The sequence below is a fragment of the Trichoplusia ni genome, chromosome 21 (assembly GCF_003590095.1).
Source record: "Trichoplusia ni isolate ovarian cell line Hi5 chromosome 21, tn1, whole genome shotgun sequence".
NCBI classification, from domain to species: Eukaryota; Metazoa; Arthropoda; class Insecta; order Lepidoptera; family Noctuidae; genus Trichoplusia; species Trichoplusia ni.
The window spans coordinates 2989923-3015103 of record NC_039498.1 but is presented as its reverse complement, the minus strand read 5'-3'; the positions used below and the strand labels follow the sequence as shown (position 1 = coordinate 3015103).

General features: G+C 37.5%; 2 long non-coding RNA genes across 3 annotated transcripts; both read right to left on the bottom strand.

Moving 5' to 3' along the window:
- Positions 1-14830: 14830 nt before the first annotated feature.
- Positions 14831-16242, bottom strand: LOC113504290. Of its 2 annotated transcripts, none has more exons than XR_003401544.1 (3): positions 15966-16242; positions 15122-15560; positions 14831-14864 (listed from the first exon to the last, which is right to left on the bottom strand). It is a non-coding gene; the product is annotated as an uncharacterized LOC113504290 (long non-coding RNA). The 2 variants fall into 2 exon arrangements; XR_003401545.1 differs by lacking the exon at positions 15966-16242 and adding an exon at positions 15798-15920.
- Positions 16243-18433: 2191 nt separating this feature from the next.
- Positions 18434-20366, bottom strand: LOC113504143. Its single transcript, XR_003401536.1, has 4 exons — positions 20309-20366; positions 19846-19888; positions 19309-19483; positions 18434-18993 (listed from the first exon to the last, which is right to left on the bottom strand). It is a non-coding gene; the product is annotated as an uncharacterized LOC113504143 (long non-coding RNA).
- Positions 20367-25181: the final 4815 nt, after the last annotated feature.

Genomic DNA, 25181 nt, shown 5'->3' with positions numbered 1-25181 from the left:
ACGTATCAGATTTCAATGATGAGTTCTGATTGAGTACAGCGGTCATCAATGTTTCCGACATTTTATTGCTCTTTAAGTGAACTAATGCTCTGGAATATCGTAAATTGAATTTAATCGTTCACATAGCAAGGAATAGTGCGATTCTTGGCGCTCGGCGCGTCTGCCTGAAGGCGGCGCCATTAAAATTAATAGCCATTTTATGGCGGCTCTACACAAAGAAACGTTTGTCTATGTAAAATTGAAAATTACATATAAATGATTTATATTTAATTAAGCGAATGATGACTGAAACGATGATGTATTTTATGTACATCCCTGGGGTGTATTCTGCGCAAACACCATATCTGCTGACACCGATCACAGCGTGGCATCGCTGCAAATATTTAACTATTTATTTCTGTCAAATGTCATTTCATTCTTTGAGCCGAGCACCCACCGCCTTTGTCAGTGGTCCGGCCTATTTCGGGCGACGTAAATATCGTAGGTGGTTGCGTACTAAACAAGTGACCAGCAAACCAAACATTTCAACAACAAAACATTCAGAATCCCCGAACCTAGTACGATGTATCTAAATATCAGAAGCCTAAACCATGAATAAACTACGACTAGGATTCTTTAACATAAAACAGTATCTACACAAGTTCCAGGTCAGCATAGTTTCGCCTCTCCAATCATGGCGACTGACGGAGTTGCTCAAGACTCCCTAATGCAACGAGGTGTGTCGGTCGCCTCACACCCTGCCGGCCTCCTGTCTCAGCGACTGTTGATAGACCCGAGTTTTGATCTCCTTTATTCCATTCCACTACCATGAGATAACTGTTTAAGGTTTTGAGAGACCGAACTTTAAGATATATCTGTAGTATTCTAAAATTCGTGTAATTTTAAGTAATTCATTCTAATATCGATAAAGGTTGCAACCCGTAAATAATAACATTGATTCAAATTTTTATAATTATGTGATGAACATACACCTTTGTCCACTTACTTGCGTATTCTATTTACATTGTAATGAATGTATGGTTCTACAGCTTAATCATGCAACAAAATTGTAGGAAAGTAATAATAATTGGATTGATGAGGTATAAGTTATTAATTAGATGCGGAAACATTTGTCGCACAAATCCTATTGGAATAGGAGTAGAATGGAAATTCGAATTGGAATTTAAAACAATCTAAAACATTCGGTTGCAATACCATAATTATTGTAAATCTAAATACAGATAGCTTCGCGCCGATTTCACTAAAATAAATTAAAATTGCTCAAATCGACGTCCGTTATTAAAAACTGTGATCCAATTAACTCAACCCGTGCTAATGATATAATTATAAAATGACCCGGGTGTGGTTACAGTGTGACCGTTGATTTCCGTTTTAATTTTTTTGCGAAGTGATTTGCAACTGTTTCCGTGTTAGCGATCGGGTCAAGTGCGAGTGGGACTCGCAACAGTGAGGGTGCCATACGAATAGTATTGTATGTGACTCTCATTTTACTTGTCACTGACCATAAAAAAAATTGACGGTGTTTAACTTAAATCCTTATTTGTTGTAAATATTATCAGCAAAAATACCGTCTGTCTGGATATGGTTTGGCTACCATGGTTCATAAGTTACAGAGCCGAAGGACCCACAGACTGAGGGAAGAATAGCAGTAAGTAATAGGGTCCCGTTTATACCCTAAAACATATTTTTATATTTCTTCGGTATGCAAATGAATAAGACATTTTTTTCATTTGATGAAAATTAAACTTGAATATTGAACCACCCTACAACAGACTCTTTGCAACTCTTTGAGAATCGCCAAAGATTATAATAACTGTAATTAATTTCGCGTAGAGGATTGAATGTCATACTCTGTGATAAGTAGATAATGTGTGGGATTAGTGCAAGTCGCAGTCGTCCGCAATCAGCGCTCTTGTGACACGTAGCGAGCGCGCAATTTGAGGACCCCCGCCGCGCAACAGAGAAGGCCGACTCTACACGATACCGGAACATTTCATGACTACTTTTCCTTAATACATGGAAGCGATTTGACCTTATTATCCTGTGTTACTTAATATATATATCACTTACTCATACGTAAAAGTTGTCTATTTTTTAACTTATAAGACTCTACTTCACTTTTAACATAGCAAGAACAAATGACTTAGATTTCGTTTCTAATTCCATTTTTATTTGTAGAGCCTTGATACTACATATATTAAGTACTATTTCATCGTAGTACGACTTCTGTCGTCGTCGCCTCTATTCACCGTGAGTCCGTCATTAAACGATTATCGAGAATGACGAGTGTCCTCCGGATACGAGTGACGTCACCCCAGCTCCAGCTTTAATTCCCAAATTACTTAAGTGAGCCTGTGTCATCAACTACGGGGAAGCTCGCTTTAAAGAGTTTGCTGACAAACGTGCTGCTGTTTGAATCGTATTGGAAATTCTGTGAGTTGAGTTGAAATAAGAGTATTTTCAATGCAGTAGGTGTCGTGGTATTAACCCTGGTGAAGTTCATGATGCTTTTTTTTGGATGCCTGGTCTATAGTGCCTCTAGAATAGTTTATTTATTTATTTGCTACACTAACACAATAAGATCTTATAAGAGATCGTAGACTTACAAAGCGCTGATAAACTCTTCTATGGTTTTCGTAAAACAAGTGCTGATTCATAGATGACGACTTTGCTACGGCGTAGCAATATGACATTTAAAAGATTGTCTCAAGTTAAAATTATTTACATTGCTATAACACTACGGACATTACGTTACTATTAGTATAAATACATTAAATGTTACCTATTCGGTTTTTTACTATCATTAAATAGGCAAGTGCACTCGACACGCAATCACCCGACACCCTCGTGACTATTGAAGAGTCTTTTGTTTCGAGTACCAATGAGTGAGAGCTTTACGAAATAAAATGAAAATAAAAAAAACACCAATGCCTTTTTCCATCTACATTGATTTTACCTCTACTCCTATATATACTGAGAGCTGTGACCTCCTCGCAGCAAGAGTTTCTTATGCGTGACCTGACACTACTTCGTCATTCGAGTATGGTGCATAAGTTTTTATTCTCTCGTCTTGGCCAGCAACAATTACTTTTTCCAAATTTCATTTACTGGCGCTCTAAAAAATCCATATCTCTGCGGACTCAGATGATTGAGAGTAATTTTTCCCAAAGTCACGTACCTCGTCAAGTTGATTTTTTTTTATTTTATCCATTGTGCTATATTAGTTTATTAGTCGAGCGCTTGCCAGTTACTGTTTTGTCAAGTTACATAAAATCAAAGAGAACAATGACAAAGCTACGAACACGCTCTACAACCCCCCACTATCCCCCCTCTGTAGTGGGGGGACGCCAGTCGTCATTCAATAATACTTACTATACGCATATTGTTTACACCGTACGCTTCACGTAGACAACGTACCTTTTACGTAGTTAACGTAAACTCTACGTGATACAACCACCAACACAAACTAAAACGATCACAATTGACATGTTACGGTTTGTGAAACGAATGAATGTAAACTGTGTAACGTTATGCTAATGTTTTTATGCAGTTAGAGTACGTTCACGGAATATTGAATGAAAAGCATACTAACTAAAACACAAAAAGCCATTGTAGAGTTTTGTAGCTGTAGTAATGATAGAGAACGCAACAAATAGCGGATGCACCGGGGTCGAATTCTGAACAGAAATTATCTCAATAAAATATTCAGTGAAGTTATTACGATTCCGTTCACCGGCCATGTGGCCCGGACCGGCAATTATCCGGCTTTCAGCGCGATATCCGAGGGCTGCTTCCGGCGACCGGCGGACTTTTTAATTCGACATTCAGGTTTTTTTCCAATGTCAGCACCGGAAGGATCCGTTCCGATATTCAATGTGAAAACCAATGAGTTAGAATGAAAAGAGGCAGTTTGATATCAATAGCGAAGGAGACAAGACTCTTAACTTTTTTCACCCCTGGTTTTAAGAAAATTACTCATGTTTGGATTTTTATTAGTTCTTAACTTGCTCTTACATTTTAAATAATGTTACCCGTTTTAATTCAATAATCAAAAACTCAATAAAATAAGACAGTGAAAGTTTTAAATTAATTGTGCGGTCACAATGGTGTTGTTTACAGCCGTATTGTTATGACGTCACTTGTCACTGTATCAGATCGGCTGCACCTGGCGGCCGCGAGATCACATCTACCCCGCGGAGATGACGCACAATCAATAAGATAATCAAACTCGTTACCTCATACACTGTGTCACCGACTCACCCGACAGGTTCACTCTACAACTTTGTTGCAGAATTCATTAATACAATTGCCGCGGTACATCGACCTCCAATACTTTATAGAAGCCGTCAAATAATGTAATATTTAAATAGAAGGGTCATTCCTGTAGCATTGTTTACAACAAGTGTTACAATTCCTGCGGGTGTACAAAGCGATAGTTTGCCGCTGAGATTACTCCCCTCGGTGCAAACAACTTGTGACGTGTACACAAAAACAAATGAATTTAATTATAATGTGTGTCGTATCAATATTTGGACATTAACACATGTACCGCGAGCGTTGCTATGAAATATTGTTGCTATAGGACCCCAAATACTCTGGAACAAATAAATCAAAGGTAAAAACCAGCAGAATTGACCATAGAATTATGATTGATAATACATAGTTGTAGCCTATCCTGGAGTCTATATTGCGTTTCATTCGCATCCCAAAATTAAATGCTGTCACAATAAAATATAACTTTGTAAATTCTCTAAACAACTTATTGGTGTTCATTTTTACTGGAATCTTCGCACACGTATTTTACTTATTTTCGAATTAATGTTAGTGTTCGAGAGTCACCATAGAATATAAAAGCATAAACGAGACGTAACTGGGGAACTATTAATGATATTTAGCGGCACAACAGGGGTCTGCCGCTCGTCGCCCCATTTTACGTTATTACTATTTCTATTGAAGTGTTTTCTGCGATTCCAGTAAAAAGATGAAACGTTTAAGAATATTGCTTTGAAATTGACTATCAGAAAAAAAAGCAATCAGTCTATTAAAAATAATAGATTTCTAAAAATTTCAGTTATAGAACTGACTTATCAAGATTATGTTCACGGTAGGGATATTAGTGGTCTGTACAAATGATCATCATTAAACTTCCATCGGTTTCTCGTGACGTCAGCAATTTTGTATGTGGTGGCATTGAGTCTGAGTCTTCGGCGACATTTGGCGCGTTAAATCGCACCATTTGATCAGCCCTTTGTGCGCCTTAAGACTATTAGGACAACGAGATTACACGGGAGGCGCGCGCGCACCCGACCGAAGCAATGCGATTACAACACACCGCCCCCCCCTCGTACCTCGGCCCGTTCCCCGCGCCCCGCGGCCCCGAGACACTGCAACCCCTATTTTTTTGATCTCTAACTGGATTTCGTCCAGAGAATATTTGAGGGCCACTAAAATGTATATATTCGCTACTGGTGTAATTACAACCTACAAACAGAAAATAACAAGAACATTTCTACGAAAGTACCGTATTACTTTAAAATATAAAGTTACTTTAATCACCTATTAAAAAGATGAAGCAGGCATTAAATTCACTTTGTACTGTTTTGAAGAAGTTTATTTTTACATTTACGTCTTAATTCAATAGTTTCCAAAAAAATATCTTTATAAAAATACTCGCCTTTGGATATTTGCATAACACGACACACAACATTTTAGGGCTCTCCATACGGCATTTAATTGCTCTACAAATGTAAGTAATATTCTTTAGCGTGTCAACAATAGGGTCTGTATTCGCGCGACTCACAACGCCGAGGGTGTGATCCCACAGGACTTGTTAGTGTGTTGCCAGCAGTTTGCAACAATTGCTCGTGTTATTGTTTCTAATATGATATCCCACGGGACTTGCTGAGCCGGTGTACGACACTCCGTCGCTGTTTTCCTCAACTGTAACGTCGGTTATAACTGCAATAATTTGGGTAAATATATAGCTTTCTGATTGTCGACACTGATTTTGTGTGACACTTGATTTTTGTTATTACTTTACGTTGCACTAGGGTTCGATATAGTATCTATATTTAAATGTAATAACTATGTATTATTTTAAATACATTACAAGACACCTGAAACCGTTATATGGTCATACTAGTCATTCAGTGTCCAATCTGATTCTAATATGAACACGGGAAATAAAAAGAGTCCTAAGAATAAGTTCACGTGGGCAAACGCTTTCGATATATTTTCCCACCCACATTGCTTACCACGTTCTTTGTAATCTTTAGTTATTAATGTATTAGCTATACACCTCACACTAAAATAAGCCACAAAGTATGGCACGCGTCAATTGTTCTCCAACAGACTCAAGTGAATCATGAAAGCCCTCATCAAAGTGTGACGTAATATTATCTTTCCGAATCAGCAAACCGCCTCTCAAATGAGCGGCACACGCCTCACAATTTTCGCTTCGCAGTGGCGCGCCCTGCGGCTGCGCTCGCGCCGCTGCCTCGCGTGAGAACAACACGCGACAGGCACAGTCCACTACACATCCATTCATACTACATTAAACATTAATAGTAACACATAGGATTGTTCCAAAAGTTCGCAGCTTCCACTGTTTTATGAGGACGATATGGTTTTGTTCTACGACTTTGTCATGCTAGCCCTAAGGTCGATCAGGCCTAAAGAGTTCAGTCTCTTTTTCAATATTGTACAGCAGAATTCATAATTATATAGTCTAAATCCTTTTAGCGCTGAAGTCTCTTCAACGAAGTTTTAAACGTCTGTTAAGCGGGTAACATTCAACTTCAGGTTGGTGCTATTTATTTTCTAGTCATCAGATCGTTATTTCAGGTGCCAACAGATAATATATTTCATAATTTATGTAGCACTGAACGGAAATAATTGAAACTGTGTAAGCTGTCTCCTGGATTGTACATCGCAGGATAGTTCTTATAAAAACATCGGCTAGCCCTGACAAACGTGTCTTAGATTTACGAGATGTTCCAATGTTTACTTGTGTTTTAGACCTAGCTATTTGTAATAAATACGTACAAAGTGTGAAGAAAAGTTCTGTAACGTTTTCTGCTTCGTCTATTCGTTATGATAAGCACGTCAATTCAACTTGAACGTGGCTTTCAAAATTAAACAACTCTTGCTGTTGCTTTCTGCGCTGGTTTTGTTAATTATTTAATACCACTTACCACTGCCGCAATGTTCAATCATAATATCGAGTATGTTTCATACCAAAAAACAGCAATTTCATCATCAAAATCATTTGGACCAGTCTCCTGCGTAATACAAGTATCGATTACCAAAACTTATTCAGATCACGTCCTGCCCGTCTGTGATACTGGAATAAACATCGAGAAAAACGCTACAGCTTCAGCCGACTGTCCGGGGAAGGGGGGAGGGGGCAGCTGGCAGCGGGGGGGAAGGAGATTCGGTGAGGGAGGCTCGAGATTAGATTACCTGCCCCCGTGGGCTGCAAACACTTCGTTACCGGCGCGGCGTAACGAACTCGCAGCGAAGCAACTTGCACACCCGGCCGGAATTTATTATAGACTAGTTTTGATTCTGGTTTGGTATTCTGAGGTCGGCTGATACTGATCGAGGTGTGGGGTGCGCTGTCCACGGCAGCATCCGGGGCTGGCGGGCTGCCGCAGAGCCCGTACTGGACTTACACCGACATACCGAAACTGTGAAATAATTGAAGAATAAATTTGGAATAAGAAATATAGGATATGTTGCTGAATAACATACTGCTATCTGAAATAGTCAAAAACAGTTGCGACTAAGAATGCGATTTACTTAGTGATTGAACGTCACCGCTAAAGTGTGATTTAGTGACTTTAGAGTTAGACAAGATAGCTTAAAAGGCAGGTCCTTTAAAGGCTGTTTATAAGCACTTACCTACTTTTGATTTTGAATGCTATGTGAACGTTGATTTTTTAGAGTTAACAATAATACTACTAATGCCTTATATTCATGTTTAAAACCCGTAGAATGGACATAAAGTAGCCTTTTAATAAAGAATTGATGATAAAACCTCTTTGCCGTACGTAATGTCCCAACATTTCAAAGCTAAATATCTCTTATTGAGATATGTGACACTCGCAAGCAACTTGATGCTCAATTCATATTGCAGGGGAGGCCTTGATTGAGCCCATTAGCTGACCGCGGAGGGATTCAATAAAACGTAAAGCTGCAGCATAATGATGACAAATAAACGGACGTCGCCAGGAGGCAGTGTGGTGCGCCAACTATGAGCAGCACCGATAAATATATTGTAACAACGGCGGGCACGGCACGGCTCCCCCGGCCACAGCTAAACTGAATAAATTTGAATAACACAGCGCGTAATGAGGCGCCACCGGAGCGCTGATGAGCGGGAATCGAACCCCGGACCTAACTAAACAATTGTCATTCATTCAGCCGTGAGCCAATTCTGTAATCCTTTTGAATAATAATTCCTTTTGGTATTCTGTGAGCGCGCCGCCAATCATAGCGCGAGCCGAGCTCGTGACGCGCGCCGCACTCTCCGGCCACAGATGTATTTACATAACCCCTTCGGCCTTCATTAGACGACAGTTTATTTATCAGCCATTAACTGCTATTCCTTTTTAATTGTTGCCATTAAAATGTTTTATGAACGGGTCTTGAGAAGACTAATTTTCTTAGATTTTTTCATGAAGTCAATCATGATACTTGGTTTCTTTGCTTCCTTGTCAGAGTAGAAATACAGGAGTCCTTCCACTTGAGAGCTGGTCAAGGCAAGACGTCCTGCCAGCCGAGGTGTCGCGGAGTGCGGGCTGCGGGGAGCGATGCTGGTGTTTACACACGGCGCGATTTATTCGCACAGCGTCGTAAATAACGCGGCCCAGCGCCAACAGATATATGGAGCTTCGTATTTATTGCTATTTGTTCGCCTGTACCGTCAGAATATCCTACTTCTCTCTTTAGTCGGAGCTAATTCGCAAGGTCGATACTAGAGAAGTACGTTCGGTTCTCCAGTATGGATATCAAACGAATTCCTTTGACGAACGTTTAATTAATTTTCAAATTAAGTATCTAGAACAAGATTTTAATCTCCTACCAAGACTATTTTTTATAAGATGTTTTTTATTCACCACTTTTTTGTATTAATAGGCACAGGAAACAGAGAAGATTTAAGACGTGCTCTTTGCCCACGAAAATTAAATCTTTACTTTAATGTCAGGGAATAATTTCAGTCCTAGCCTGCGTCTCCTGTTTTGTGGTCGGTACGCAGCAGCCTACACACATCGTTTCTGAATGAGAGAGGTTTTTGTTCGCGCGGCAGCTCCGTCCGGCCGCATTAAACCACTTCATTGTAATACTTAGATATTTAGTAGTTGTACAGCGAATAAATTACCCTCATAATGAAAGCGAGTTTTTTCAACAACATCCGACAACATTTTAAGCTGTTATCAACGCCCGGCCGGCAAGAGTTATGGCCGCGAAACAGAGCGCAGTCCGGCCGCGTCCGCGTCGCTCTTTTTGCAGTATTCTCATAATCAAATTTTGATTTACTGCGGGTTGAGTTATTAAAATCCTTTTAGTTCTGCCCGAGGTCGGGTTCGGCCGCGTTCATATTCCGAACTCTATAGTCAGTGTCACAATGTAACGTAATTGAAAAACAGTCCGGGATACGCATCGCATCGCCAAGATGTAAATCAAGGAGGGCTTACGGTCCTAAAATCGGTATGCGGTTGTAAATCGTGCGCGGGAGTAGAGCGGCGGCGGCGGGCGCGGCGCGTCAGATCGCGATCAGCTAAATCATGCTTATTGGTAACGAAGCGCAGCGGGCGCGTGCGCAGCCGGCAGATAAATTGTCACATGACACCCGCGACCCGCGCCGCGACCGAGGTCACCGCCACATATAGTGCATACCGTTACGTACGCTACGAATTCGTACTTACAGACTATCACCATCTAACACATCTATTGGGAACGCGGTGCTTTCCAGTGACTCCCGTTCTACATAACTATTAAGATATTGTGATTTTTTTAATCCTTAAATTTAAATCGAAGTTATTGTCCGTCTCTCCTAAAAGAAAAATAATCAAAGAAACATAACAGAATGCCTTGTATAAACTCGGTCTACTGTGGTAGGACCAGCAGCACTCTAAGAACACTAATGCCGGAGTAATAACAATAAATAGCGCATAGCTAAGTTTAAAACCAGCTGTGGCTAAATAACTTAATGCAATTTACTTAGGTTATGTTAATGTCATTTAAGTTATTCTGCCCCTCGAGTAAGTGTATTTTATTAAGATTAACATGAGAAGAATATTGATAAAGCGTGTTTTAGATTACGAACTTGACTTTAGGATACACAGCGATATAATGTTGTTACGAACCCGATAGGTGGCTCAAAGGTTAGCCGAATAGCAGTCGTTCGAATTCGGAATAAAATTAAAGGTAATGAGTAAAGTGTATAAATATAACCGGTTTCAGAAATTGTAATTTGAAACTTCATTTTGTAAAATTCCAGTTCACTTTATGGCATAATGATGACAAATACACCTTATTAGATTTTATAAACAGTCAAACCCAAATAAAAATAAACAAATGACTGAAAGAAAAATCTCAGTAATTATGCTTCGAGATAGTTAACCAAGATATTTCGCGACATTTTTAGAACGAAAAATTTTGATATTAATTGCAGAAGTGACAGTCCTGAGAAATTATCACCAATTGTAAACAATAAAATGGAAAACTCCTTAAAGTATTAAAAAAGATTATCCAAGATAAAGACTAAAAAAGCAATGACAATATGTACTGTAATACCTTACAGACTAACATAGATGTTTAATACAAAAGTTGTTAGCATATTTAGTTAGTAGGTAATCTTCTTGCAAGCAAAAGAAAGGTAATCTTGGTGTCTTTTTACACAAACGCATATAAATAAGTAAACGACAGATAGATATTTTTCAGTTGTATATTTGATTTGAGGTTTAAAGAAACTACAAAGTAGATGATTATTTTGATTGAATAGATAGATAGAATATTCTATATTGCGCATAAATTAATAGTTAGATGGCGCGATTTTTACAGACAAACTTTGGATGGACTAGATTCTGACCATCTAATATATTAAATTCCCGTGTCACGATGTTAGTTAGCGTACTCCTCAGAAACGGTTCGACCGATTCTTATGAAATTTTCTATACATATTGGGTAGGTCTGAGAATAGAACAACATCTATTATTCATATCCCTAAGTGTTAAGGGTTGCTCACACTGAAAAAAAATATTTAATTTTTTGGATGAAATTTTTTGTTTTTATTTTTTTATAATGGGGCACTAAAAATACATAAAACTAGAAATAATTTATTAGGCAAAACAACGTTTGGCGGGTCAGTAGCAAGTAGCGTAGTAAGGACATAATCTTTAACAAATGTCAAATAAGTGTTATTATTGTATTCATAAATCAAGAACATATTGAAGCATACCACGTCGACAGTTTTATATCCTATAATTTGTATCCTCCAATAGTTGCATCTGAAAACAAACGTCGCAATCAAGTAATAAATTGCGTTAGAAGTTACTGGCCGAATCGCGGGGCCGAAGCCGAAAGCCGAGCGAGGGGACCAAGGAGGCCTATTTATCGAATTAGGACTGTGTAATCACCGCTCATAGTACTACGCAGCAATTGTAGGGTACGGCGGCGGGCGCCACTTGATACTTGGCTAAAAAGAAGCGTTATAATTTTTTTTTTTTTAATCATGCTTCATAAAATTAAATTAAATACTGCCAAATGTTCGACACTGGCCCCTTGTGACCGATGTTATTATACATACACAATAGTGTTTTTTAATGCTACAAGTCGGATCACAGAATAAAAAGAAAGAAAAAAAAGGCCAATTCCTTCATTTATGTCTGAACTTCAGTAGTTAATCAACTAATAAAGCTACAGATTTGATCCCTGCATAAGTCAAACTTTAAACATCCCACTGAACGTCATACAATACCATGTTCTTTCATTTTAATTCCAGCTCGCAAGTATCAAAACTACAGCCTCGCTACATATGTCAAGTCGCAAAGGGGAATATAGCAGAGTGAAGTGACGCGTGCTACATGTAATAACAAGTGAACAGAGACGGGAGGAGTGGAAACTATAGCTTAATGAACCAGGCCGCAGACAACAGGAACCAAATCGACACTGAATACACTAGACTAAGTTCCAACAGCCTAGACGTGGGTAAGTACGACCTAACGACTTACCTTAGTAACGTTTTTTTCAGCCGTTAATTAAATTGTAAATTGCATTGTCATCGGGTTTGAAGCTACCCTGAAAATTTCACCCTGCTAGCTTATGGGAAACCACTTCTAAATTGAGTTGCAAAAATCCAACCGGAACGACAAACAAACAAGAAAAGCGAGTGTATAAGAAAAAGGCAAAAATTTTACATTCCTAATTATATTATAACACTACAACAATAAACTAACTTAACAATAATAAAAGCTCACCTATACATCATATTAACACGTAGGAGAGAATTTATAAAGATATGCAGATTCGGGTTCACTCATTGAGTTGCCAAGAATTCCTGACAGAACAACTTTTTGTTCGACATTAAACAAACTATTAATTTCATGATTAGGAGTCAACTCAGCCTTCACAATAAGGTACTATAAACATTTTACTGGTCAATCAACGTGCCGAACATCATACAAAACTCTAAAACCACTGACTAGTGTATTGATTGTTAGGGGCCTATAAAATCAATAATAAAACATTTGGAACGCACTCCGCGTTAATAGACGGAGCCACGAAACACGTCTACAAAACATTTCGGAGCGAGTTGTTTCTCGGTATACGTGGGTACGTCTTGTAAAGTCTGTTGCCGAGTTTACGGTACAATAGGCGGATAATTCGTGGCGGAGGGAGGGCCCCTTGGCCTAACAACATTTGTAACTGCAAACATTGACATGCGGGCTTGCCAGACGAGAATAAAAACACGGGATCCCCGGATTGCCGACGCACCGCTTTAAACTTACAGATACAGTGCATATTTTATGCTAAACCCATGTTTAGTGTACGGACAGAGTTTTTAGGGTACCGTCGTTCAAAAGAAATCGTTATCCTTATTTTGCATAACCATTTCGTTGATCGTTTCTAAATTTTCCGTTTTAGGAGGAAAAATGACCCAGATTTTGACCTAACTTTATGAAGCAACCAAATGCAACACGGTAACATATTGCGTAACCATTTGTAACTTGTATATTTGACATAATACATTAACTCACACCTAATCATTGTTCCTACAAGCTGATAATTGTTGCTATTGAAGTATAAACAAAGTTTATTTTTTTCGTTTTACACTCCGCCGAGAAGCAAGGAGACGCGAAAACACTGCATCTACATAAATATTAAACATGCAATCCGTTAAATAAAACACAAGATAAACAAAAAGATTTTTATTAGCAAAAGAAAAAGAAAATAAACAACGTACATGCAAACACAGGAATGGTATGGAATAATGATATTTAATAAACTGTATACCACTTAAAGTTAAACAAAAGAGACTAATAAACTACTTAAAAAAAAACTTAAAGTAATGGTGCGCGTTCGAGACCTCTATCGATAACTTAACAGCTAAAAGAAAAAAAAATACTAATACTATAAATCTTCATTTTCAGAAAACTTAGATACTAAACGCCCAACAGGTCGAAATAAGAACTATGATTAAAGATATTAAGACTAATCAGCTAATTATGATTTATAGCGACTGTGTATTGAGGCTTAAGATAATAATATAATGTACCTGACAATGAAGTGAAAATAAAAATAACCGTGCAATTGATATTATGACGTCCTAGCTAAAACATAAACATAAAAAAAGAAAAAGAAAAAAATAACTAACAAAAACAAGAACAAATGTGGTGATCCATTAGGCGAGTACTAAAATCTCTTTGAATCTGTGAAAATGAGCATCAGATTTAGAAAAAGAAAAATATCTTAAAAACTCTTCAAATCCCGGGCCTTTATTAGACTACCCAAGCTAGAAATGGGACTAAAGAGAAAAGAGAATTTGTAACATCTGAGAAATATGGTCCTCGAAAGTACCGTTTTTAATATGTCCCTACGAAAATTTTTCATCTTATTAATCTGGTGCTTATCTTCGCGGATTCATTCAGTTTTTAACTATACGAGCATTTCATTTAACGTTTGTATGAGTATAGTAGTAAAAGGCCCAAAAATCCAAATGCCTAATGAACGTAGAAGTGTTAAAATGGACTACTTCAAAATTATGGTCCATTGTTGACCAAGGACATGAGAAGTAAGGTTAAGAGGGTTGCCTAGTCAACAATCAAGGCATATTCATAATGTTAAACTTAAGATAACAAACAGAAGTGTACCAATTGGTCTTAATAAATATTTAAGTAAAATTATACATATTTAAGTTGACGTTTGAACACCGAGCAGAAACTAACAGAATCCCTGAAACAAAATAAAAGCAAAATTAATTTCTTCGACGTATGTAAGGTGTAGCTTAACTATTCCACGTAATATTTACATCAAATTTAACAATCGGGATAGAAGTACAATTGCAGTCATTAATTACAGAGTAAAATAAAAAATAGGAAGTTAATTTGGAAATAAAACGCATCGATAAAAAAATAAATAGACTTGAGAAAATGCACCTTCTTAATGCACTAGCGAGGAAAGTCGAATCGATTCACATATAAGAGGAGATTACGGTTTTAATGAGATTACACCTCCTATCATCAAACCTCCGTGCGATTACTGCCTTTACAGAACTTAAAGAAAGTTTCCCAACACTCACTTTAAACGGGACGGACTGGGATGCATCACTCTTCTTCGAGGACCGAGGCCACACAGCTCATCTGAAAAGAAATCGATGAGAACCATCAACCACCACGATTTTGTTTTGGAACAAACAACGTAAAAAGAACAATGGCCAATAATAAGAATTAGTATGACCATTTTGTCGATCGAATGTACAAATGTCACTGATAGCCAGAGAGCGCCAGAGATTAAGGAATAAATTGATAAGGATAGAGGAAGTTTCGATTTCTGTTCTCAGGATTCAAACAACGAAAAGTAAAAATAAAATAAGAATGACGATAAATGTGAATCTTACCAGATTTTTGTTTTGTTGTACAGGTTTGAAGGTCAGGTCTACGTGGCACCTGAGCAAAGCACCTGAGGGGCGGCGGAGGCGAGCTGTGCGGCCGACCTGCCAACAACAGCTTGCAGCCTACGGAACACACAATACAGTATTAACTTTACACAAAGGCAAAAACTTCTTTTGCTGAATTCTGGGATAAAGCGAGCGACTGAATTTTAATCCATTTTAATTGTTGGTTCGTCTCCGTGGGTTCTTGAGAATAGTGTTAACTGCTGAAAATTTATACTTAGGGGTATAAATTTTCCCCCTTGTACAATCCACAACTTTTTCACAAAAATTGAACATAGGTTCATGATACCTACACAATGTCATGATGATATCATAAAAACTGTTCTAAGAGTTACTCACAATTTAGCTGCAACCTCCGCCATTCCGAAGAAACCCTGGCTGGCTGCAAACAAACAAATATTCTATAAAAAGTTGCACTAAATAAAATAAAACCTAAACATTTAAATTTTCTGTGTCCCCCGCATGCCAAAAATATTAGCCACGTGTTAACCTACCAACGCATCATAAAAAGCTATAATCGGAACACAATAGAAAAATAATAAACAATAGATAAATATTTTGTTCAAACAAACAAAATCTTAAATATTAAATTGAAAAGTTAAACAATAGTTTGGATAACCTCAAAAAGAAACGCAAAGACGTAAAATTTAAAATAAATGCCCTAAAGAACGCTATTTATTCCTACGAGGAAGAAACAGCAAGAAGCACACATTTAATTATTACTGTACTATACTACAGTAATAATTAAATTAAACTAAAAATAATAAAATTGCTCAAATGCACTCACGTGCCAAGGACTCGGCCACACCCTGTCCTCTCGGAGAAAGGCTGGTTTGAGCAAATGTCAGTGTTTTTATAAACGCGCTTCCTCGACCCCGCGATCGTCTCTACCCCTTTTTACAAATACCCACATTTTATTAATATCTATCATTTTTTCTACCTTCAATATTTTAATCGACAAATTAAATGATCCAAACTACCAAAGATTTAGTTTTTATTACAAGTAAACATATTCAACACTAACTGTCCTACACCCCGACACTAGAATGATGGTTAAAAGGCTAAACTTTAAAACAAGTCGCTCGTTAATTCCTATGACCGGTCAGTAACCGATGTCAATAATCTGGTCTTTTCTCAAAACTCGAAGTAACTATATACTAACTAAGCTAAGCTTGTCACAACTACTGATACCCCTGTTTCGACCGTCTTCACCGAGTCGCGGGACCTTCACTGAAGGGCCTGAAGTAAAAGGTAAGGTAAGGTAGTAAAGTTCACCAAACCCACTCCAGTGATGAGACACAGGCTCGATCCCCACGGTGGACATGCATTTTTGCAAAAGCCTGTTTTGAGACTGTGTGTTTGTCCATGTGACTTAAATGTTTGCGAAAACCCCGACGATACAAGGATTCAATTCCTAAAGGAGGGAGTTTGTCTTATAAAAAATAACATGTCAATTATGGCTATAACAACCGTTACGTTCGATCTTTATTTCACAAACATACATTTTAGGATTTGTTTTAAAATAAAAAATCGCCTCTGTAACCGTTATTTTAAAATGCCATGAACAACACTGCTGATAGGAATGATTTATTACATTGTTCTCTGAATGAATTTTATTCGTTATACTATGTCTTTTATTCACTACACAATCTACAAAATGAAATCGTGTAATGCCTATGTCAAAAAATTGGCAAATAAAGGACGGTAATGACAACTATGAATGTTTATCTAGGCGTTTCATCGTGTCTGCCACGTTTAATTCTTTGATAATTATATTTTGGATAAAATATCTATATAGGCAATTGAACCAATGGCAAAAACGAACTTTTATGTCTTCTCTTAAACCTGCACAAAATCTCTGTAATAAGTCTTTTGTCACAAAACCTTTATCTCTTACCCAACAGAGTTGAAGTAAAACTGTCTGAACATTAAATAATTTGAAATGAAAAGTGTACTATTTTAAATACCATGAATAAATTACCTCTCCTTGCATTACCGCTACTTTATGTGTATTATATGTACATACATCATTTGCTTCAAACATTCGATAATAAGTTACTCATTTCATCATAGCTCCAATGATTGTCACAATATTGATGTTAAAAGTATTGTTGATAATCTGGTTAAAATGGTAGGCGTGTGTCGAGGAAGGAAGCGGTGCACTGGGGCACGTGCCGGGCTTTGTACGGGGGCGAGCGGCGCACGGCCACGTGCTCGTCACCCACCCGGGCTGCCCGCGCCCTAGGACTAACACTTGATAATACACTTGCTTCTTGACTGCACGGAGCAGTGAAGAACAATACACCTACTAGGTGTATTGTGTTGTGCTTTCACACGGAAACTCTTCTTATCGCCTGAAGGTAATATTAACTGAAACTCCTAATTTATTAATATACAACCGTATGGATCGTAAGACTAAATCGCCGACTAGACTAGACTACATGTAGTGCACTACCTAATGTAGTTTCCTACGTAAGGACAAGTGTAATCATAGTTAGGCATGTAGGACACTACATATCTGAGATTGACGGGTCCCGACTGTCCTATATCCTAGGTAGAATCCAACTTAGGCATACTACATAGGCCAGTGTAAACAGAACGTCCTAACTCCAACTTGTAGGACGCTACATGTAATCCTGTCTAATCGTCGCTTTAGACTGGAATTCATACAGACGCGTGAAGTTAAGTTTAGGGCGAGGTGGTATTCTACTCCAGTATCAAAATGATGGCGCTTTTAAAACCTGCAGCGTATTTTAACTGCGTCACTAGTCCAGAAGAAATGTACTATCACAGTTATGACTTGATTGTTGTCCAATTGCTAAAATAATTTCGAATTTTCAAAGTCTAAAGTCAAAGTCAACCCAACTGAATATTCGGTATTTTTCGTTTCATTTGAACCACTAATTAATTAATTATATTGTCTAATTTGCGACTCTGACTCACCGATCATCAAAACTAAGGCACATTTCTAATAGACATAAAAACTCGACAATTAAAATACAAATAGTGTTCAGTGTATAAATCACGTATCTGATATTATAACGACGAACAGGGAATTCATAATAAAGTATTATTATTTTGTTATAATTAAAATGAGTAAGTATCTTTGTAAGACCGCCAATTTCGTCAAGTCAACAAAATCTGCCATCGTCCATATAAATAAAACAAAATTATTAGGAAACAAAAATTTAATATACGTAATCAAAAACTTAAAACTATCATTTACAACTAAGACTTAAAATAGAGACTTAAAACTATACTTATTATAAAACTTAAAACTATACTATACTTATAATATAACTTAACCTAATGCCTAGAACTATACTTTAAACTGCTATTACTTACTGCTAAGGCTTACATTATTAATGAGTAAAGGTAATAAACATGCAACTACTACTATTAATACTTTATATTCTTAAAAGATACAATTATGACACATCTGACAGAGAAGAAAGCATGAAAACGTGTGTGTAAGACGAACGAGCTAAAACTAAAAATTTACGCAGCGACTTTATTGAGGCTAGAGATTGTCACCATATTGATACGTACAAACTACAATTTATATACAGTATAAGTATATGAAGTCCCTGTCCTATCAATTCACATTGATATCCTTTAAGTATCGGACAGGGTACCATACACTCTGTATATGACGGACTTAAGAGCTAAAAACATATGTGTGTTACTGTTGTTAAGACATTCACATTATAAATAAGTAAATTCTTAACTATTTGCATGCATATAAATCTAAAGTGTTGCTACCGATTTAAATAAATGTTTTAATAAGTCTGCTGTCTGAAGAGCTAACGATGGGCCTGAAACAAAAACTAAACATTAACAAACTATAACCTCTAAGTTTCGCCAATTGAGAAAACTACAGTTGTAATACGTTACGTTGTAGTCGGTAACCCTCGGTTACCAGTGTAATAATACAAATTATATTTGAAGCTGTCAAAACAGAAGGTCTTGCAACTCAACATGCACATGGTAGAAGTAAAGAGTATAGGGAGTTCATTAAGATTAAAATGTTAAAAAGTCATTGGCGAAATGAAAAGTAGACTTCATCGACGAGCAAATATAACCGCCGTCTGATTAAAAAAGTTACAGAAACATTCAAAATTGGTACTCACTTTGATCAAATTAGGACAAGTGGGATGCATCACCGCGTACAGCGCGCCAGAAATGTAATTTATGTTTTGTCGAGCACGTTTGAGGAGTTCAGAGTTCAGGAGGGCGATCCACGTGGCACAGCAGTGGGCGGCGGAGGCGAGCTGTGCGGCAGACCTGCCAGCAACAGCTTCCAGCCTGCGGAACATACGCCATGTACACAAAGCTAAAAACTCCGCCTGAATTTTGGGACGAAACAGACGAATTTTGATTTTTTGCCTTGGATTGAATGAGTGCATTTTAATAAAACTCAACCCTCTCATGCCGCCGTAAGTGTCTAAAAAACATGCTTACTGCTAGTCTATCTATACCTATGTTTAGTGGTTTGCCTGCTTAGAACTTAGTAGACACGTTGTTATAAAAAAACGTCGTGGATCTACTGCTCTTGCACAGATTAGAACCTACAGAATACTAAGGTCAATATCATATTAGAAGTAAACAAGTTCGCATAGTGGCTTTCAAAACCCTATCAACTTGTAAAATACGGTTTTAGTACTTACAATTCAGCTGCAGCGTCCGCCATTTTGAAGAAATCCCGGCTGGCTGCAAAAGAAAATAATGAACATTTTATTGAAATGTCTACCAAATAATTTACGACTGCAATAAAACCTAAGCATAATTTAAATTTACAGAATTCGATTAAAAGTAAAACAGTCATGTGGCAATTACTAAAAGCAAGCCAGGCAAAAATTTTAGCCACGTGTTAACAACGCCTTTCGTAAGGAAAACTTCAACCGACGCACCATGAAAGTACGACAGAGTAAAGTTTGTTAAAACAAATAACCTAAAATATTAAATTGAATAGTTTATTATTCGGATAACCTCAAAAACAGAAGCAAAGTAAAACTTAAAAAATAAAAGGCTGTGTAATCTGCAAGCATGAAAAATAATCTGCAAGCACCGTTTATACATAAGAATTAAATTAAATTTAAATTAAACTAAAACGTTCTAAAATGTACTCACGTGCCACGGGCTCAGCCACACCCTGCCCGCTCAGGATCTATTGAAAAAGGCCGGTTCGACCGAATGACCGTGTTTTTATATGCGCGCTTCCTCGCCCCCTCGATCGCCTCTACCCCTTTTTACAAATACCCACATTTTTATTAATATTTCTAGACCTTTCGAGAATAAGGAAATACATGCAAAGTTACAGTCTTTACATTTAGAATCAAATTTTTGTTCATCTACTTACTATTTTTAATAAGATTTTGTTTCAAGAGATAAACTGGTACCTATTACTAGTTATATTAAAAAAAACACATTTCTTGCGTAATTTATATCTATGAAAGAAAACTTTACTAGTAATGCTACTCTGATCGAATAAAGTAACTTTCTGCTGATCAACTTTACGCATATTTCAAGCACATAGGTCAGTTCGAGGAGACCATTGTGTCCTTAACGTCTGTAATTGGTAGAGGCAGGCATCGGAGGTGATGCGTCCCAGCAGAGGAATGCCGACCTCTGCCCCAAGCCGCCCGCCGCCCACCGGCCAGCACCAACCTCTTAAACATCGAAGCTTTGGATGAGGCATCTTGAACCGAACTGCAAACAGCAGCAACAGGACTCTTTCGTATTAGAGATTAAGACCTTATGTACCCTATTTTAGGATAAACTTTTCAAAAATATTGTCATCGATTGATGTTAGCTGGAGTCACATTCTTATCAATTTTCCCATGTTGTAGGTAGATTTATAAAACGCATATACGTTTTTCTGATAGGAATATTGTGAATTAATCTCAGAACACACCTAATTACACATAATTTCTGTTTCATTCATGTGTTAAAAAACTTTAGTACTTAATGAAAATAAACTAAAGTTATGTTGCATTTGTTAAAAAATCATAAATACCTACCTACCTACAGATGAGTATACCCCATCCAAATAAAATATAATTCTTTCATGGACTGGGCATGCGAGCAGTGTCCACTTGACCTACTAACAGATATTGACGGGGCATCAAAGCGGCGCGTCATAGGCTCTCCATATATCATCCTCAGCTGCGGCGATACCAGTCTTTTCATGTCGCCAGAGACAACGATAGCCCACAGGGTAGTCGAAACACAGAGATTACACATTCAATTTAAGATTGGGAACATGGAATGGTCGAATTCGATGGTCAATCAAGAATTTAAAATAGATGTACCTGTACCGGTGGTACCGATCCGTACTATGCAGATTTACTATATGAGAAAGTTGAAACCCTAGTGAAGTTTATCACAAGTACATATGTCTTAGAAGATAGTAAACTAAACTATCCAGTAAATCTTGACGTTTAACCTGAATAGAAAAGTTTTCACATATAATAAATAATAATAATAATAAATCCTGGGACAACTCACACACGGTTATCTGATCCCAAGCTAAGCAGAGCTTGTGTTATGGTAACCAGACAACTGATAAACTTACTTATATATTTCTAAATACATACATATTATAGATAAATTACACCCAGACACCAGAACAAATGATCATGCTCATCACACAACATTTATCCTGGGCGGGAATCGAACCCACGACCTCCGGTATAGCAGTCAGGGTCACTAACCACTAGACCAACAGGCCCGTCATATAAAACAAAAAGGAAAGGATAAGAAAAAAAATGGAGTAATCTTATATTCAGAGTATGCTCATTTCGAACATATATTGGACACTGTGATCTCTATATCTCTCACTAATCTGCGCATTTGATCGGAGCTAGTGGTCGGCGATTGTTATGAGGACCACCGCGCCTATGCAAGTCACTCCGCCTCGCACTGTTAAGTCACACCACTAGCATACTTATCCACTATGAAATAAGGTGCATTTTACGGTGCATATTATGTATGTTTGATTGTGGGCTTTTCAACAAAACAACAAGTCAGTATCGATATCTGTCGATTTTGATTTCGGTAATCGAGCAGCGTAGACATAAGCAATGTGTGCCTCGGACTTTTGCTTTTGTGTACATTTATAAATGTCACACCATATGTACGTATTATTTAATTTACAGACAGATATGAATCTACAACATTTTTTAAATACTGAGCATCCCGATAGTTTTACTACTCCATTTTGAGTCATCTACACAAATTCGAAATAGGCAACCTTTTTGGTCACAAACAAACAAACCTTACAACAACAAACGAATGCTACCCACTCTCATTTGAGATTATCGTACCTGCACCTTAGTAGAAATGTTTAGGCTTGGTCCTTGGCTTTAATGCCTTACCGAAAAATGTACCGGACTTACTCTTTAGAAAATAATGTTCTTGATTAACACAGTGGCTAGAGCAAGAATTACTGCTTTAACGAATTTCTACAGAAATTTTCAACTGAATCCTGCCAGGCTGCCACTGTCACACAATATAGGTACACAATGTGTACTTATATCAGTAGCTTGATTATATTGTTATTCAGTTGAATATTTCTGTTGTACTACACATGAAGAAGGATTTTTATAATTATTCAACCTGTTTAGAATTTTTTAAGAGAATCAATCCATTTAATGATTTTTACGTGACATTAAGGGTCGATGCCTCGCATGCACTGAAGTATTGCTGCTCTGCTCTTATGGATAATATCGTGATTGAATATAGCCTATAGCCTGTCTATGCCAATGAATTGAAACTCATTGAAGTGCCGATTTGTTTCAACAAACGCCATCAAATTTGCATGCTGTGATTCTATAGCAATTTGTACAATACTATTGTAACTAATTGTTCCATGTTTTGTACCACATTTTGAGCAAATAAAGATAATTGATTATATTTCATTACTACAATTATTAACTGCAAAATAGAGCAGTATAATATTCAAGTCGCATGCAAGAATGTGTGTATCAAAATGTGTATCAAGATTTTATATCCTAGCACAATTAGTTTATTAAAACAAAAGCATTTATCTACTGCATAAAGCCATTTACTGATTTTCGGAAGGTAGTTTGAAATATATTTAAACTGATTGGTTATTCTAAGTATCATCGAACGGAAGGTAGTTTTATCCTTCGCCGGCAATTAGGAAGGTCATCACTCATTACATTATAGTTTAAGACATAGGCTTTCTATCCAGAAAGGCGATCTTTAGACTGTGCCAGACTGTCAAATATATTTGGCATTTTGTAAACTCAAACGGTATTACTAAGTCTGATGGAATAGTAATAATAAATGTGGTACATAATTCCGCCGAAGTAGCGGCGTACAATTTTATGATATTTTAGACTAGACACTAGGGTAAAAAAGCATAGTGACAAAACTTAATTAAAATGGTAAAGCAATCATATTTTTTTAAGATTTCGCTGATGAATGAATGAATAGTAGCCTGATCCTGAAAGAAATTTAAAATGAGAGCTTGAAAGAAAGTGGGTAACTGTTTACAAAATAAGCGATTAATTAACAAACGTTAGCATACATTTGACTGGGAACAGATAAAGTCGTCTATTTGCATTCGATACCCCTCCCTCCCGGTCCACCCTGCCCCCTCGACATTGTTAGAATTACTCAAAGACTATGAAAACAGAAGGTACCCACTGAATGTCCGGGAACATTCCTAGAAAGTTAGGCAGAACCGTTCGTTATCTATACGTCTATACTTAATATTATAAAGAGGAAAGAATTGATTGTTTGTTTGTTTGACACGAATAGGCTTCGAAACTATTGGACCGATTTGAAAAATTCTTTCACAGTTGAGAAGCTACATTATCCCCGCTAAACATAGGCTATAATTTATTTTGAAAAATATTAAGTTTCCGTAAGAAAATTGCAATAATGTAACCAATTCAAATCGAAAACCTATTTCTGCGTACGCTGCTAATACTATACACAATAGAACAAAATGATGTACTACGGTTTGCTTACCACGCGGACGAAGTCGCGGGCAACTGCTAGTGCTATAATACAATATTGAGTTCCTATTACAAAATACTCGTTATTCTGGAATAAGTATTTTGATATCCATACACGAAATAAAAACCTTCAAGATTGGCAGAATGCTCACGTGCTTGCTTGCACACTGTTTGACAATTGATAAGCCAGTAAAATAATAATTTAAGTAAGCCCTTCTGAGGATGGGCCCAAACTATCACGCAAACCTTGTATGAGCAATATTAAACATTAGCGTCCGCTCATGATCACGTAGACAATGTAGTACATTGGAAAAAGGTAAATTGGTAGATAGGCAGGAACAGAATGGATGTAATGCCTCATCAGATGAAGGGGATAGCTGGGACCGTAAGTCTAGAGGGAAAATTTGTAATCAATTTCAATACTAAGAAAAATAGAAGAAAAGAAAATAGAAGCAGTTCGCTGTTTTAATCATCAACAAAATAGACAGAAATAGAATAGAGTGCATGCCATGGGTACGAGTATGTACTACCCATCTTCTATCACATAGTAGTAATTCAGAAAAAATTATAGACTTTATGAAGTGCAATATACAATTTGCGAATAACATTATCTTGCCCACCAAATACACTACTTACTATAATATTTTTGAAATCATCTCGCAAACTCAGTCTTCTTAACCAATATTCCAGTTAATATCCTCATTCTATGGTCGACAGCCTAGGTACTGAGTCTATTAATGAAGTCTGTCAATGCTGTCTGTGAATTCCTTCTGAGGTAGCGACTACTCGACAAGCGAGCCTCAGTGAGGTTTGAAGAGGTTCTTTCCGTGACGTGTGACGGTAATCATTGGCAGGGGGCGTGCCGGCCGATCAGATTGCGAGCGCCCACCCGCGCCAGCACCCGCTATTTGCATAGCTAACGAGCACCCTCGCGCACCCCGCGCTACCCGCCACCACGGCCTGCAAGCCTCGGGCGGCCTAGCCACCTCCATATATTTCTACATACATTTTAATAT